This window comes from Protobothrops mucrosquamatus, unplaced genomic scaffold (assembly GCF_001527695.2).
Source record: "Protobothrops mucrosquamatus isolate PMUCROS unplaced genomic scaffold, P.Mucros_1.0 scaffold5, whole genome shotgun sequence".
In the NCBI taxonomy this organism is placed as follows: Eukaryota; Metazoa; Chordata; class Lepidosauria; order Squamata; family Viperidae; genus Protobothrops; species Protobothrops mucrosquamatus.
In genome coordinates this window covers 3,529,370-3,543,204 of record NW_015386392.1, presented here as the reverse complement: position 1 = coordinate 3,543,204, position 13,835 = coordinate 3,529,370, and positions in this window count along the sequence as shown.

The following is a 13,835-nucleotide window of genomic DNA, read 5'->3' as shown; positions in this document are numbered from 1 at the left end:
TTCATATTTATGGCGGTCACAGTGTCCCAGGGTCATGTGAAGTGACCAAAACCTGCTGCAACCACCCAGCAGACAGGGGGAATAAAAACCAAACACCCCCCCCACCCCACCCGTGCTGCCAATCCTCAACAGAAATGCTCACAACAATGAAAACCTTGGACAGGAGGAAGAGCGCCACCGGGTGGGCAGGCAGGTATCTTGCTCGGCTGTGTCTTGGGGGGCACTTTTTTCAGTGCCATTTTAACTTCGAACAGTCACTAAGTGAACTGTTGTAAGTCGAGGGCTATCTGTACTTTATCACTTTTTTCCTTTTGGGCGGGGTCATCAAGTTTTTGACACCTTGCTAGGTGACTGGTGGTACTCGGATGTTGCCATATCCTAAAAGTGGTACAATGGGTGAAAAGATTGAAAAGCCCTGTTCTACTTCAACTTGAAAACTAGAAACTTGCTAGCTTATTTGGAGGGGGACCGGGAGATGAAATAATAGCAGCCAGGGATTAGGAAGAAAGAGAATTGGAACAATCCTGATTTCACAGTGGATCATGCAGACATTTACAATTAGTCCCCGACTTATAACCAGAATTGGGACCAGAATTCTGGTTGTAAGTAATTACAGTCAAAAGCTGAGACATCGCATGACCAGACCCAAATTTTATGACCATTTTTATGGCACTTGTTAAGTGAATCTTGCAGTCATAAGTCCAAATCCACTCTCCCAAATGGGCACTTTTTTCCCATTAAAAAACTGTAGGTCGAGAACTACCTGTATTTAAAATATAGCAATGTTTTAATTTTAAATGCAGCCAGTATAAATGCCCTTGTTATTGTCAATAACAAATGTATCCAGGAACCATTTATTGTTATTCTATTTATGTCTATACTAAATCTGAGTTTTAAAATGGGACTGATCCAGCTGGGGGCCGCAGAGGAAAAATATTCAAAAATAATTATTTAGGATAGTGTTTCTAAAACGTGGCAACTTTAAGATGCATGGGCAGCGGGCTGGCTAGGGAGTCCTGGGACAGAGAGATACTGACTTAGAGCATTGGTGTGTTGCTTATTGTTGTATTCTAAGCCCTCCCCACCTTGTCACATGACCAAAAGCAGAGTATTATGCAGCCCAGTTTGTGCTTCTCAGTGTGCACGGATAATCCTTCCTTAACAACTGCTCTGTTTAGTGACCATTCAAAGTTACAATGGTACTGAAAAAGTAATTTTAGGACTGGTCCTTGAACTTATGACTATCACAGTGTCCTTATGTACTGTCATATAATTGGAGATTCAGATATTTTTCAACCTGTGTGTGCTTGCTACCATCACAACGTCCCACTGTCACCCAACTCCACCTACACAGTTCACAGCCAGGTTCCCACAAGCAGAGTCAATGGAGAAGCTAGAAGTAAAACTGCAAGTTATAGTTATGTGCTGTCTCACTTAATGATTATGAGTGATTTGTTTAATGGCCATAGTGGAAACGAGATCATAAGTCAGCCACAGTCAGGTGATGTCTCACTTAATGCCAGTCCTAGTTATGGTCATTAAGCAAGGATTACCTGCACCCACACATACACACACATGCACAAGAGTGCATACACAGAACATAAAAGAAACACATAGAAACCCATACATATGGAACACATTACATTATCACGCAAAATATCACCTATGCCCACTGACATTAAAGGGGAGAATGAATTCAGGATGTGAGGCTTGGCAAATAGATTCACAAAGAATAGATTTGCAAAAGGTTGTGCAGAAAAATAATTTGAAAAACAGGAAAATATGTAGGTAATAGATGCACCATTATTTCCAAGATACGGTAAGTTTGGGAAATGTTTTAGTTTTGAAATGTTTTTTTTTCTTCTAAAATATAATGTCATATAGTATAATAAGTGTGTCTGTGCATCTCAAGCTATATAGCTCCTTCAAGAAGAATCCTAAAGCAAATTTAGATAATAATTTCCAGGAACAAATGTCTGTATTAGTCGCAAGAGGTACAAGAAATAGATGAAATAGATTCAAGAGGCTAGACACAAATGTGCAATTGAAAAAATCCTTTTGGAAACAGATTGATCTGTGCTAGGCATTGTTGGGCACAGACTGCTATCCACCGGATCTTAAGCTACGTTGGAATAAAATGTGCCTGCCAAGGTATCCTTTCGAAAGAGGAAAAGTCCACTTAAGCCTAGAAAAAGAGCTGGGTTCCATCATGGGTGGGTTGCTGATTTATATATTTATTTGTTACAAAGATCTCCCATAGCTGACTCTAAGCTGCTCATGGAGGGAGGGATGGGCCTTTAATTAAGTGGTTCTATCATAATCAGAGACATTGCAGGTTTTCTGCTGCTTCTATCAACAATTGGTATGTTTGCACTTTTTTAACACCCTTGTGAGAGGAGGCAATTCCATCTTGCCAGTTCCTTTTTGGCTATGTATCAGCCACCCATGAGCACTGGCAGCCATGCAGCTGGCACGTCAATGACCGCCCTGCCTTTGCAGCACAAAACAAGTGCAGAATTCCCTGGTTAAAATACAGAATAACAGAATTGGAAGGGATCTTGGAGGTGTTCTAGTCCAACCCTCTGCTTAAGCAGCTGACCCTATGCCATTCCAGAAAAATGGCTGGCCAGTCTCTTTTGAAAAACATTCAGTGGTAGAGCACCCATAACCTCAGAAAAGTGAAAGGAGGGAGGGAGGGATTAGGGAAGAAAGAAAGAAAGAAAGAAAGAAAGAAAGAAAGAAAGAAAGAAAGAACGAGAAAGGGAGGAACAAAAGGAGTGAAAGAGAAAGACTCAAGGGAAAGCGAAAGGAGGGAGGGTGTAGGAAGGAAGGAAGGAAGGAAGGAAGGAAGGAAGGAAGGAAGGAAGGAAGGAAGGAAGGAAGGAAAGGGGAGCAAGACTGGTGTGCACAAATTCTCGGTAAGCCATTATTTAAAAAGTAATCCTGTTGCATAATGGGAATAGTGTTCTGCTTCTGAATCAGCACAGCTGCTAAAAAAAATATCCAGCTGGGAGAAAAGAACATTAATGCACATAATGAAAGGTGATGCATTTCCTTCCCCGTTCTCTTCTGTTTATTGACTTAATTGTTTAATGCACTCAAATAACCAGCAGCTCATCTTCAATGGACTCCAATGCTTTTCACACACAGGTCTTTCAACCCTAAGTAAAGTGACCACTTTGAGATATGGTTGCCTCCTACCATACAATTTAGAAAAAGCTTATGAGAATAATAAATATATGCATATTGAGAGAAACGTGAACTTCTGCTTAGTGGTGTCAGGAAAATAAATTCTAGAAATGTTTCAGGGCATTGGGTAAAATGACATCTTTGCTTTTTCATGAAATATTTTATTTTTGGATCTGCATTCAAAATCCAGAACATAGTAAGGGGACTTACTATGTTAACGTTCTATGAGATGAAAATGACCATATACCACCCATGCCATCCACTCCACTCACAAAACCTGACCATTCCTGACCTGTCAAGGAATTCTCAAACAATAAAACACAAAACCCCTTAAGTCCTTCCATCTATATTGAAACTCAGGCTGAAACTAAGTGCCTCTCCCATTAGAACATTGGCAAATACTAGCAACTCAGTTATAACCAAAGAAAATCCCCTCAAGATATGGAAATATTTGTTGGCTATGAGGTCTAGTCTAACAAAGAGAAGGACTGATATGAAAACAGCCTTCCAATATTTGAGCAGCTGCCAGAAAAACAAGAGGGAGTCAAGCTATTCTCCAAGGTGCCTGAAGGCAGGACAAGAAGCAACGGATGGAAATTAATCAAGGAGAGAAGCAACCAAGAACTAAGGAGAAATTTCCTGACAGTTAGAACAATTACTCTGTAGAATGGCTTGCCTTCAGAGGTTGTGGTGCATCACTGGAGGCTATCAAGAAGAGATTGGACAGCCATTTGTCTGGAATGGTAGAAGGTCTCCTGCTTGAGCAGGGGTTGGACTAGAAGACTTTGAAGGTTCCTTCCAACTCTGTTATTCTACATTCTGAAATCCTTTACTCACACAATGTGACTCTCTTGATGCCAGATGCATCACCCAAAATTCAACACCTAGACACATAAAGGAGCAGAGATTATCATACCCAGCAGGGTGAGAAAATTGCATTTCCTCCTTACCTTTCCTCCTCTGTCTTTTTAACTCCTGGCCACTTTCGATTGCTAAGCTGTCTGTTATGCTGTCAAGTTAAGCTTTCCTTTGCTTCAAGCAGTTGTCCTGTGTTCTCACTGGAACCTGGCTCGGAATGAACCAGAACTTTCTTCTCACAGTTCCCGTGGCTTTAGTTAGAAAAATAAATGTATCCGTTAGGCTACATATGTCTACTCAGAATTAAGTCTGGCTCTACACGTTTGTACGAACATCAGGCTAAAATGGGATTGAGCAGTTTGTTCTGATTTAGAATTTGACCATCACACAGTGAGATCTCCATTTAGCAGATCAATTTGGAGAAGGGCTGTCTATTATTCGAAATTGTCCATTAAACCATACGTACATCACTGCATCACTTTAGTTGCATGATGGTGTCATGGTGTCAGTAAATAAGTTGTTGGTGTCCATTTAGATTCTTCGTATGAAGATAACATTACTAAATGAACTGCACTGATATTTAACAGATAGTTGGGAATAATGGACATTATGCAAATGACATTGGTGCAAAAATGTCCTAAACTGATAGCAGTGACTTAATCTGTTATTTTGTGAATGCAGCAACTTCTATCATTTGTACTATAACATAATGCATTATGGATCACCACAAAAATGTCTTTTACATAAAAATCCGTTGTATTAAGATCCAGTGATCCAGTTAATGGATGCGACGCTCAGTGGTTAAAGACTCTGCGCTTGTTGGTTGGTTCAAAACCCGAGTGCTGTGCTATAGGACAGGGCTTTTCAACCTTTTCACCCGTTGTACCACTTTTAGGATATGGCAACATCCGAGTACCACCAGTCACCTAGCAAGGTGTCAAAAACTTGATGACCAAAAAAAAAAAAAAAGGAAAAAAGTGATAAAGTACAGGTAGTCCTCGACTTACAACAGTTCGCTTAGTGACTGTTCGAAGTTACAATGGCACTGAAAAAAGTGCCCCCCCAAGCCATAGCCGAGCAAGACACCTGCCTGCCAGCCCGGCGGCACTTTCATTCCCCTCCCCCGCTACCACTTTTCTAGGATGGTCGCATACCACCTGCCAGGTGCCAATGTACCACAGGTGGTACCCGTACCACTGGTTGAAAAGCCCTGCTATAGGATAACTTCCATTAGTTGCCTCAGCTCCTGCTCACCTAGCAGTTCAAAACATGTACTTGCGAGTAGATAAATAAGTACCACTTCAGTGGGAAGGTAACAGTGTTCCATGCACCTTGGCATATAGTTGTGCTGGCCACAAGACCATGGAAAATGTCTTTGGACAACGCTGGCTCCCTTGACTAGGAAACGGAGATGAGCACCGCCCCTTGAGTCAGAAATGACTGTATAGGCCAGGGGTAGGCCACCTTGGCTCTTTTATGACTCGTGGACTTCAACTCCCAGAATTCCTGAGCCAGCCATGCTGAAGGGAAAGGGAGAGTTTCCAAGCTGAGCCATGCTGGCTCAGGAATTCTGGGAGTTGAAGTCCACGAGTCATAAAAGAGTCAAGGTGGCCTACCCCTGGTATAGGGGAAACTTTTACCTTTACATTAAATCAAGTTACACTTTATTATGGCTTATCTGTTTTGACATTGCATCATTTATGCACACTGAAACAGTATTTTGTAAACTCAGGTTTGGGGCTAAGGACATTGTGTGAAACTACAACCTGAGAATAATCAACCACAGGTCAAAGTGAACCTTAAATTAAATTAACAAACGAATATAGAATGATTTCTCTTAAGTTTTTATCTGGAGTAAAAACACGCAATGCTTGGAACTAGCCAGATTATCCATGAAAAGATACGAAGTGACAAGAAAGATATGTAAGAGAAAAAATATATATCAAAATTACTCTTCTCCATGAAAAGAACAGTGAATGATCTTCTTCAGATATAAGATACTTTTGATATTAATTTCAAACTTTCCTCTTCAAAACCACCCTAGCAACTGATATGCCAGTCTGTGCAGAATCATTGCTATATTTTTTTTTATTACATTTATGTAAACACTTCACCTTCTGGAAGGTTTTTGTCTTCAGTGAAGATGCTGTGAAATGGAAATAGGTTTTGGAGCCTGTCTAAAATTCACTGGGCTGTTTCATTTACACCTAGCCCAGACATTTCCATATATGCAGCTAAGACCCTGGATCTTTATGTAATCTTAAGGATGAAAAGAACCAGTTCCTGTGTACCTTCTGTGAGTACACCACACTGTAAGATTTCTAGATGTGTGATATAATCTATCCCACTTAGGGGGGGAAAACCTCTTTTCCCCTCTCTGAAGAAATCCTAATTATTGCCAACTTATTGCAAGTTCCTAAAGACAAAAAATAAAACAAAACAATAAAGTAAAATAAAATAAAATGTAGGCAGTCATCAATTTACAACCACAATTGAGTCCAAAATTTCTATTGCTGAGAAAAATAATTGATAAGATAAGATAACCTTTATTGTCATTTTTTTTACTGTGGGCACAACGGCACACATCAAAAATGAAATTTAGTTGCCCACTCTCAAAGTGAAACACATATATGACACACACCTAAACATACTATGTACAACATATGTATAGACCAGTGATGGCGAACCTTTTAGAGATTGAGTGCCCAAACTGCAACCCCAAACCCACTTATGTATCGTAGAGTGCCGGGTAGGTGTGGCCCATTAGGTGGGTGTGGCCCATTGGGTGGCCGTGGCTGCGGTGGTAATGGCAGACTGGGTGGGACTAAAAAGTTCAATCCATCAATTCCAACTTTTCAAGATCTTTTTTTTCCCCGCGAGAAGTTGAAATTGACTGATTGAACTTTTTTTTTTTTTTGCACATGGTGGCAGTGGCCTAAAGCGAAAAGGTTTCATAAAACCCAGCTGAAGGCCTAGGACAGGGGCAACGGCACGTGTGCCCACAGAGAGGGCTCTGAATGCCGCCTCTGGCACCTGTGCCATAGGTTCGCCACGACTGGTATAGACCCACACCCCTACATATACATAACAAATAAATATTAAATACTGTCCATCTTGAATATATAACGGAAGGAGGAAGCTTGAGAGTTCACAAGGTTAATGCTGTAAATTGTTAAGTAGGTTTTGCCCCATTTTACGATCACTGTGGTTGTTAAATTAGTAACATGGTTGTTAGGTTATTCTAGTTTCCCCATTGCCTTTGCTTGTCAGGAGATCACAAAAGAGGATCACGTGACCCTGGAACACTGCGACCGTCATAAATATGAGCCAGTTGTCAGGTGTCCGAATTTTGCTCACCATGGGGATGCTGAAACAATCGTGTGAAAAACATTCATAAGTCACCCTTTTTTCACCCTTTTTTGTAACTTTGAAGAGTCACTTAAATAAATGGTTATAAGCGGAAGTCTACCTGTAAAGGAAATTGCTGGAGATGATAAATCAGATTTAGAATTACATGCAATCAAGCTATTGATTTTAAATGAGTTTAAAGTAGTTATCTAGAAGTGATAACATCTAAGATAAGATAAGATAACATTTATTGCCATTTTTTACTATGAACACACTGGCCCACATTAAAAATGAAGTTCTGTTACCTGCTCTCAAAAGAAAGTATATATCTACCCATACCATACATAACACACATGTACACACAGGAAGTGAACCAGACAGTTCAAAGTTCAAATATATAAATAAACAAACAAACAAACAAACAATAAATAAATAAACAAACAAACAAACAAACAAACAAACAAATAAATAAATAAATTAGCCACCCAGAATTACTTTGGACAGCAAGATGTGTTGCATATAAATCTAATAAATAAATAAATAAGAAATGTCATCTATCCCAAGGAATCAATACTTCAAATCTCATTGCATAACCTCAGCCTCACAATAACTCAAAACTTACAACAATTTGGATAGAGCCTGGAATCCACAAAAGCTATCAAGGAAGGAGCATCTTCATAATTAACAGTCATTACTTCCCTTTATATTCTTTTTCTGCTGGAATTGTCTCTTGGATACAAAATCCAAGTGGCTATTATAATCCATCTCTTATTTACCCAGAGGACCAGTTGTTTAGAAAGAATTCCAGATAACATCAGATGCGGTAGGTCACATCCATTCTGAAATGCAGAACTTCACAATTCCTGGCTGAATACAAGTAGTCCTCGAATTCTGACCACAATTAAGCCCAACATTTATGTTGTTAAGTGAGACATTTGTTAAATGTGTTTTGTCCCATTTTATGACATTTCTTGCCACCGTTGGTAAGTGAATCACTGCAGTTGATAAGTTAGCCACCTGGTTGTTAAGTGAATCTGGCTTCCCCATTGACTCAGCTTGTCAGAAGGTCGCAAAAGGGGATCACGTGACCCTGGGATGCTGCAATGGTCATAAATATGAACCAGTTGCCAAGCATCTGAATTTTGATCACATGATGCTGGGGATGCTGCAAAGGTTGTAATTGTGAAAACCCGTCATAAGTCACTTTTTTCAGTGCCACTGAAAAAAGGTTGAATCATGGCAACTGGACCAAAGAATCATGGCAACTGGACTAAAGGTTGAATCATGGCAACTGGACCAAACTTAGTTAATCTTGAGATGTTTCATTGCTCATCCAAGCAACTTCATCAGTCAGAGCAAAATGAGTTAGGCAGAGAGTCAGAAAGTCGTTGGAATGTACCAGCTCTTGCCACACCACCTTCAGGGGTTCTCTGCCTTACTCATTTTGCTCTGACTGACAAAGCTGCTTGGATGAGCAACAAAACATTAACAAGATTAATGAAGTTTGGTCAAGTTTGCCATGATTCAACCTTTAGACACCTTTGGCCTGGATGGTTGAGTCTTCACTGATATATTGCAAGCCATTTTAGGGAGAAACCCCTGAAGTTGGTAGGGCAAGAGTTGGTACATTCCAATGACTTTCTGACTCTCTGCCTAACTCATTTTGCTCTAACTGATGAAGTTGCTTAGATGAGCAATGAAACATCTCAAGATTAACAAAGTTTGGTCCAGTTGCCATGATTCAACCTTTAGATGTCTTGGCTGAATAGTTTGCTGCTCTTACTCCATATGCCTGATTTTTTAATTTTTTTTGGCATAAACAGTTTGCCATTTTCCATTTTTAGTTGCTAGGTCCTTCCTAGCCACACCTTCTAATACACCCTGACTGAATTAGGGAGGCATTTCATACCAACTACACAAACTTACAGTATGTTTCACTTCCTGAGCTCTCCAGAAATCTGATTATGATTGGGTAATTAATGCAAGCACTCCCAACCCAAAGGGATAGCATCAAGATCATGAGAAGTGTTAAATACCATTTTATACTGCGTTGGTGAGAGCACACTTGGAATACTGCATCCAGTTCTGATCAGCACAATACAAACAGGATACTGAGCCTGAGACCTTAGAAAAAGTGCAGAAAAGAGCAACAAAGATGATAAAAGGACTGGAGGCTAAATCGCATGATGAATGTTTGAGGGAGCAAGGTATGTCTAACCTATTCAAGAGAAGATTTAGGGGTGACATGTTAGCTATCTTCCAGTATTTGCTGGGTGTCACAGGTGCTTGATCTATTCTCCAAAGCAGAGCAGAACAAGAAGTAACAGGTGGAAGCTCATTAAAGAGAGAGCCAACCTAGAACTAAGGAGAAATTTCCTGACCATAAGAACAATTAATCAGTGGAACAGCTTTCTCAAAGGTGCTTTTTCAAAAGGCAACTGGGCTATTTTTCCATGAGGAAGAATAATAATATGTTTTGCTTCTCTTCCAAGAAGCTTCATCGGTTCTGGCAGACATCAGTGGAACAGCTTATCTCCAGAGTTCTGAGTGCTCCATTACTGAAAGTTTTCAAAAATGCATCATACAACCAGTTGATCAGGATGGTATAGGGCAGGGCTTTTCAACCAGTGGTACGGGTACCACCTGTGGTTCATTGGCACCTGGCAGGTGGTACGCGACCATCCTAGAAAAGTGGTAGCGGGGGAGGGGAATGAGCTGACCCGGTGGCAGCACCGCACAAGCCTGAGCGAGAGATGGCTGGAGCTGCAGGGCTGTCAGGGCTCAGTGGAAGCGCCAGGATCAGCGCCAGGCTCCAGCTGGAGCTCAGCGCTGATCCTGACGCTTCTGCTGAGCCCTGAAGAAGAGCTGATCAGCTGGAATGTTGCATCATCTCCAGATTCATATTTATGACGGTCACAGTGTCCCAAGGTCATGTGAAGCGACCAAAACCTACTGCAACCACCCAGCAGATGGGTGGAATAAAAACCAAACACCCCCCCACAACACCCCCGCTGCCAATCCTCAACAGAAATGCTCACAACAATGAAAACCTCGGACAGGAGGAAGAGCGCCGCCGGGCGGGCAGGCAAGTGTCTTGCTCGGCTGTGGCTTGGGGGGCACTTTTTTCAGTGCCATTATAACTTCAAACAGTCACTAAGCGAACTGATGTAAGTCGAGGACTACCTATACTTTATCACTTTTTTCCTTTTTTTTTTTTTTTGCTCATTAAGTTTTTGACACCTTGCTAGGCGACTGGTGGTACTCGGATATTGCCATATCCTGAAAGTGGTACAATGGGTGAAAAGGTTGAAAAGCCCTGGTATAGGGTCTCCTGCTTTGAATAGGAGGTTGGACTAGAAGACCTCTGAGGTCCTTTTTAGCCCTATGATTTTACGTTCTGTGTTGCTTCTAGTGTATTAGGTTTCAGCTTGCAGACCAGAAATAGCTTTCCTTTTATGTATTGTAAGATTGTAATCTCACTCACTTGTCAGTGTGTGTGTCTGTGTGTGTGTCTCCGTATGCAAATGATTGTTTAATGTTCTATTCCAAACCTATATTTTTTTCTCTCTTTCAATTTTGTTATGGCAACTTATCTTATAATTCATTGGAAAGAACGATTGTGAATAAAAAAAATAGTAGCATATTTTTACAGGGTGGAAACAGAGTTGCAGATGGATTATTATCTGAGCTTCTCCTCACTTCTAGCCTGTAATATATTGCTGAAAACTGAATTTTCCCTAATTTGCTTGTCCTGCAGTATTTTCAAAGAAAACAGATGTTTTCACTAAGAGTTAAAAGCATGATGGGAAAAAACCCACAATTATTAACAATTTGTTTTCAAAGGTTCAAAGAGTGGGCTGTCTATGGTACGTGACATCTTAGCTTCCATGTGCAGAATTTATGTGCCTATGTTTTCCTAATTGTATTTATTTTCTCAATTAATTAGGCTTGTTCCTTGAGAATAGGTATGATTTTGTACCTGGGGAAGAAATTAAATTATTTATAATTTTAAAAAGCCACTATTTTTAATTGGAAAAGCCCAAATGGCAAAATAAGGAGCTGCAATGGCCATAACCTCAAGAGCCAATTGCAAAATGCCTCATTCAATGCTGTTATAACTTTTAACAGTTATTGGTACGTGAAAAATATGGACTACCTATATGTCTTAAATGGTTCATAGATAACGTATATTTCTATGTATCTGTTGATGGCTAATTTGCCAGATTTTCTACTATTTAATGAACTGCAGATAGCCAGTTTTAGGAGTCATACTGAGATGCAAATATAGAAAGCAGAACAAAGAAAAATAGGGTTGAAAGAGAACTTTGAAGTCTTCCAATCCAACCCCCAGCTCAAACAGGAGATCCTTTACCATTTCAGGAAGATTGTTGTCCAACCCCTTCTTAAAAATTCCAGTGATGGAGCACCCATAACTTCTGAAGGTAAGCCACTCTACTGGTTAATTGTTCTCACTATCGGGAAATTTCTCCTTATTTCTAGGTTAGATTTCCATCTATCTTCCACCTATTACTTCTTGTCTGCCCACAGGTCCTTTGTAAAATAGGTTGACCCCCTCTTCTCAGTTATAGACACTCAAATACTGGCAGATTGCTACCATATCACTCCTAGTCTTCTCTTCATTAGATTAGACATACCCAGTGCTTTTTTTTTTTTAAAAAAAAAAAAAAAAAAAAGGTGCTGGAACTCACACACGTCATACAACCCGCCTTGCCTACCCTACAAGGTTTACCTTTGTAGTTGAAAAAAAAAACCCTTCAATTTTTAGTGTATCTAAAAGACTGGGATTTTGTTCAGGCAATTCTGAAAAATCCGACAAAAAAAGGTGCTGGAACTCTGTTCCGGTGCGTTCTATGACAAAAAAAAAGCCCTGGACATACCTAGTTACTTCAATTGCTCATCATACGATTTTGTCATCTTTGTTGTTCTTCTCTGCACTTTTTCTAGAGTCTCATCATTTCTTTTGTATTGAGGTGACCAAAACTGATGCAGTATTCCAAGGGTGGTCTTACCAGGATATTATAAAGTGGTACTAACACTTCACATGATCTTGATTCTGTCCCTCTGTTGATATAACCTAGAACTTTGTTGCTTTTTTGACAGCTGCAGCACACAGTTGGCTCATACTTAATTGATGGTCCCCTAGGACAGTGGTCCCCAACCGTTTTTGGCATCAGGGACCGGTTTTGTGGAAGACAATTTTTCCACAGACTGGGGAGAGGGATGGTTTCGCGTGTTACCTAGATTCTGCACATGCATTTGATAAAGCTTTGCTCATATGCGCAGCCTGGTTCCTAACAGGTACGAGTCTGTGGCCTGGAGGATGAGGACTCTTGCACTAGGCATTTAAATCCCTCTTACAATTGCAATTCTCACAATTGCTATATATATATCTGTTCGGAGGCTCTTCTGTAAATTTCCTGTGGGCACAGTAAATTCCAGGACAGGATGTCTTGCAAACATTTTCTGCCCAAACCTAAATTTATCCAAGAATTAGATGCCCATTAGTAAATTGTAGCGGTTGGTGGTTACTGATGCTTTGGTACTTTTATAAAAAGGGGGTCACGCAATGGATCCTTTAAAGAGTAAAATTATTGCTCTTTTTTAAAAAAAAACAAATGTGCACAAATCACTGTGACCTCTACAATTTCTCCCACCCCCAAATAAAAGAATTGCAGGGGGATGTTAACATCCATGTTCAGATATTTCTTAAGTTGATTGTACAGAAGGGGAATTAGCAGCTGTTTGTGTATTGATTGAAAGGCTTGTCTGGCTGAGCAAAAATCCGGTATGGGGAAAGGAAATATTGCAGTTAGTTATCTTGGCCTGGAGTGCCCTAGACTCCTGTCTCCATCTGAAGTAAAAATTTATATGGGATCTCACCAGCAACTGCTGGCCAGCTTAAAAGCCTCTTAAAAGGCTTGGCAAGTTCATTGTAGGCATTTTAGGGCAGTGCGTAGTTTAAAAATGCTGTGAAAATCTTCTTGTGCAAATATAGTACCTTCTCTCTATTCTTCGAAGCTGCCCCTCTTTGTATTAAGTTGGGGAGTTTGATTCTTCTTCCAGTATTTGAGGGGCTGCCACAAAGAAGAAGGAATCAAGCTATTCTCCACAGCACCAGAGGACAGGACAAGAAGCAACGGATGGAAACTAACCAAAGACAGTTCCAACCTAGAAATAAGGAGAAATTTCTTGTCAGTGAGAGCAATTAATCAATGAATTGACCTGCCTCCAGAAGTTGTAGGTGTCCCATCGCTGGAGCTTTTGAAGAAGAGATTGGACAGCCATTTGTCTGAAATAATAATAATAATAATAATAATAATAATAATAATAATAATAATAATAATAATAATAATAATAATAATAATAATAATAATAATAATAGTAAAGTTGGAAGGGACCTTGAAGGTCATCTAGTCCAA